The 5,000-nt window shown below is 37.4% G+C and overlaps 1 protein-coding gene across 1 annotated transcript in view; it reads left to right on the top strand.

Moving 5' to 3' along the window:
* The window catches only part of LOC113826254 (ribosome biogenesis protein BMS1 homolog), a gene marked incomplete in the record, with an annotated part of 38,506 nt that extends 37,540 nt beyond the window's left edge, over positions 1-966 (top strand). Inside the window, 1 exon segment of the mRNA XM_070130038.1 lies at positions 1-966. This exon segment is cut by the window's left edge and continues 287 nt beyond it.
* Between the last annotated feature and the right edge of the window lie 4,034 nt (positions 967-5,000).

Here is a 5,000-nt window from a genome sequence, read left to right on the forward strand (position 1 = left end):
AATTTTGATAATACCAATATTTTGTATGCATAATCATGTCTGAAAAGAAGAGCTTGCATAAGTATTTATGATTTTCATTGGAAATTAAAGGTTTTAGAAATATAGAATGTGTATAATTCCTGTTTAATTTGAAGAAAAATATTAATGCATAGTCTGGGTTGGTGTGTCTAGCTCCCCATGTAGCCCACTGACCCACCTGGTCTGTTTTACTTTTCCCTAATATAAGTAGATTGTTAAAATTTCAGTAGTAGGCTAAATTTCGTTTATATTAATTGATTCAAATATGTTTTTAAAAATGAACTGTGTATATTTTAGAAAGTATAAATCTATTTTACTCTTGTTATACTATAATGACAATATAGGTATAAGAAACATTTGATAGTTCAAAATTGTACAGTTGCTGCAATTGTTGTTGCAAAAGAGTTACTTCACAATTTATTGTGTTTCTTTCCTTGTTTGAACAACTATGGCAGTATGAATGATGAAACACATTTTCATATTAAAAAACAAACATTTTGTTATAGCATTTAAATATTATCATGATCTGCTAAATCATTATACATTATGGAAGCTGTTGTTAATTTTAAGAGTTACTGTACATTATCATATATATATTAAGAATAATTGAAATGGAAAATTAGTAATATCATTGACATTCAAGTAATAAAAATTTACAAAAAAACATTATCGTACATGTAATAAGAGTAATTGAAAGGAAAACGAATAATATTATTAACATTAATGAAAAAAAAAATATATATATTTTGTAAAAAGTGTCACTGTAAATAATCATACATAAGAAATGAAATGGAAAACTAGTAATATCATTAACATAAAATGGATTAAAAAATAATAAAAAAATAGACATTTTATGCAAAAGCTAATGATCTTTTTCTAGAAAAAAACAAAATTGTTTCACCATACCAATCTACTCAGTTCACTATTAGTAAACTGGTACATGTCACTAACTTTTATCTTTTCATTTCCAACTCTATCCTGTTTGTCTATACGAATATGATCAAAGATTTAAAAAATCCCTCTTGGCTAAAGTTGAGTTAGATACATTACTCTATCATAAAGGAACAAAATGCAGGTAGCAGACCAGAACACTTTCCTCTTTAGCTTTCATAAGTTTTTGCTATTTGGATAGTAGAAGTATTTCTGTGCATTGGGGTGACAATGATTTTCAGTACAGTTGGAAAACCATTTTGCAGTTTCTTCTTGATTGCTGCCCCTCCAATCTCTTGCCTGTTGTTGTCGAGGGGGGGCTTAGGAGATGGAGACTGAGACCCAATGCAGGGATCTCCGCTGTCTAGGGCCTCAGCCCTCGACTCAACTAATTTTGCATGGTCTTTTCCCCCTCCAGCTTTTTGTTTCCGTCCCTTCTCCAACCCCTTCTACTATCTACTTCCTAAGGTGTAAGAGCCGAGCTGAAAGGATGAACGACTGCAAAACATAACCTTACCTACTTGCTTTTGGAAGCACTGCTGAAAGAAAAGGGTATTCTCAGAATATGGGGCTGTGGGGGGAATCACAAGGAATCGATCCCACTTGGCTGGGCCAAAGAGAGTACTCAGAAAGTTTGCAGAGGTAGAGGCAGTAGAAGTATGAGGGCGAGAGGAAGATAAGATGGTGTGGAGTGGAGTAGTTCTGCAGTTGGGGGGGTGGGGACAATATGTATGAAGAGTAATGGTTAATGGTTAAGATAAATGTGCTAGACATCTAAGGTCATATAGCACTATAGGAAGGTATAGTGAAGGGGGATGTCAGGTGATAGTTGCTATGTGTCAACTATCTAGATTAGTGTTGAAAAGTTGAAGATGAGGGAAAAGATTATGGTGGTTTAGGTAAGGGAGTTAGATCAAGTGAAGGATATTTATGCGTCTGAGGAAGGAGAACAGGTCGAGGCAGAAGCTGTGGGATTCTGTAAGGATGTCTGATATGTTGGGAGGTCGGTGAAGGGAGGATAGGTGTGGAAAAGCAGAGGTACGTGCTGTATTAAAGCGTGGACAGGACAAGAGAATGTGTGGGGTATGTATGAAGAGTAGTAATAAGGGAAGAGGGGGTAGACGTTGAAGAGGACTGTGCAGCAGGAGATGGAGCATGAGTTATGGAATTTTGTGTCTCATGCATATAGCTTTGAATGTCTTCCATAGTTTCTGCAGTGGAGTTGGTTGGAGAGTTTTGTGGGACAAAGGTTTTCTTATGAGGGGGGAAGAGGAGACTGGTGTCTGAGGAATAAAGGTAAAGGTAGGGGGAGATGAGTGTGCTGTAGGGGAAGAAGGGGTGGAACGTTTCGTCTGTCTACTGCGGGTAGTGCGGGGAGGGAGAGGGGATGGTGTTGGGGCTGTAGTTGAGATTGGAGTGTGGTTGAGATTGGGGTGTCTGGATTTAGAGTGTCAAGAGAATTTGACTGGGGAGGTTGAATGTAGAAGTGGAAGTGGTGGAAGTGGGGAAGTAAGTAGGTATAGGGGAGGGTGTAGGAACATCTTAAGGGAAGGGGCAAAGTGAGTGACATTACTGGAGTAGGGAGTATAAGAGAAACCTTGTTGGCGTGCTTCCTGTCTGGCTTCACGTAGAGTGAGACCATTTTTGTATCTGAGCGCTACTACCTCAGACTCGAACTTGTAAGTGGGACAGCCTCTATAAAATACATTGTGGGGGCTGCCACAGTTAGCACATGTGTGTGTATGTGCAGGGCAGTTTGATCTGTTAGGACTGAGTTGGACACAGAGGGGGCATCAGTCTATGGAGCGGCATTGTTTGGCAGGATGTCCAAATCGCCAACAATTTTGACACTGACGGGGAGGAGGTTGGTATGGTTGAACAAGGAGGGATTGTCAACCAATGTAGATACAAATGGGAAGGTCATGTGTATTGAAAGTAATTTTAGCAATGTTGGTGTGTTTCTCTCAATGACCTCTAGGAGGAATGGAGTAGCAATGTACTGATATCACGTCCTGGTTTTTGAGGCAGACAAGCAAGTCTTCTCCACAATCTGACCAATCTTTAGTATCGACTGGGCAGTTTGCTGGGGAGATAGAGACAGTTCTGGTACAAGTATTAAGAGTTGGATGAGGTTCTGCAGGGATGGGGTTGCCAGAGAGATCAGCTAGTTTTGATAATGCAATAGCTTCAGCTTTGAGATGGAAGCGATTGCGCTGGGTACGGAAAGGGACTCTGCCTACATGTTTATGGAGACATTGTTGAAAGAGAAGAGTGTTGCCTGAGTAAGGAGCTGTAGGGGGGATCACAAAAAATCAGTCCCATTTAGCTAGGCTAAATAGAGTAGTTAAGATATTTGTAGGGTTGGTGGTGGTAGAAGGACAGGGGCGTGTGGAAGCAGGAGTATTGTTGAGGGGGGTAGTATTACGCAGAGATGGAGAATAAGGCTGTAAGGTAGTAATAAGGGAGGTTGGGGTGTTTGATGAAGAAGGTTGTAGGGGTAGAGTTGATGAATTTGAGGAAGTTGGGAGGGTAGGAATGTCTTCTGGAGATTGAGTCTCTGCTTGGGTGGGTAAATGCACTAGTAGGCATTGAGGAGTGGGTAGTAGTTTCAGTGTTCGGAGTCGTGGTCAAAGGAGAGTCTAGGGTCAGGGAGCCGGTGGGCCTGTTTGATGAAGGGGCAAGCCTCATTGCCCCTAATAGGGGTATTACATCATTAGTGGCTATGGGAAGCCTTGATTATGTAAAGGAAAATTAACAGTCCACCCCTCAGTTCCCTGTACAGACAACTAAATTGGGAGTACCGTGCCCATGGTTCCCGCAGGCTGTTCAGGACTGGCACAAGGTCAGCCTTTCATCCTTTCAGCACGGTTCTTCCACCTTAGGAAGTAGATAGTAGAATGGATTGGAGAAGGGATGGAAACAAAAAGCTGGAGGGGGAAAAGACCATGCAAAATTAGTTGAGTTGAGGGCTGAGGCCCTAGACAGCAGAGATCCCAGCATTGGGTCTTAACCTCCGTATAACAACAAAGAAAAATCTACATTGTATAAGGATATTCCTGTAAGGAAAATTTCCCTCTGTTCTGTATGTTTTATTGGATCAGTAATGCATAGGAGCAGTTACACCATATAAGAACACACTTGTGGTATAAACAAATATACATTTCATTACTGACACAAATCATGAATTATGATGAATAAAAAGAAATGTAAAATGTCAAAAACACTTAATAAATGCCAGTGCAATCATTTCAAGAGACTAACGTAGTTATAGATCTAACCCACTTCCAAAGACTCTGGGTAAAGAAACCTAAAGCTAAAGCAACACAGTTAAAACTACAATCAGTCAAAATCTATATAATTTCTTCTTTCAGCTCTTGATAACTTTTCCAACTGGGTTTGGATGTTAAAAGCATTATGAATGATCCAACATTTTTTTCCTGCCCTTTTTCTTTAGCCAAAGCAGTATACTAGATCTCACAAAACAATTTCCAGATAATATAGAAAGCAAATATATTATCAACTATATCTTGCAACTTTTCAAAGTAAATATCTGTTATAGTATCAAATGTCAACAACTGAATATCTGGTAACTAGACCAATTAAAATAATTGGCTTAATTTCAATATTATGTGAAGTATTTGGTAGAAAAATTGAAACTAATAAATTCCTAACATTCATTGTCTGGTAGCAGTGATAATAATAATAACAATAATAATGATAATAATGACAATAATGATAATAATGACAATAAAGATAATAATATTGATAATAATTATAATAATAATTATAATAATAATGATAATCATAATGGTAATAATAATAATAATAATAATAATAATAATAATAATAATAATAACAACAACAATGATAATAATGATGATGATAATAATAATAGCAATGATAATAATAATAATAATGATAATAATAATAATAATAATAATAATAGTAACAGTAATAATAATAATAACAAAATCCAAGCTGGAAACTCAACTATTTATTAATTAGAAGCAACCATTTCTTAATAATCATATTCAGAATCTAGGTTGAAAATA

The sequence above is a fragment of the Penaeus vannamei genome, chromosome 14, assembly GCF_042767895.1.
Source record: "Penaeus vannamei isolate JL-2024 chromosome 14, ASM4276789v1, whole genome shotgun sequence".
Lineage (NCBI taxonomy): Eukaryota > Metazoa > Arthropoda > Malacostraca > Decapoda > Penaeidae > Penaeus > Penaeus vannamei.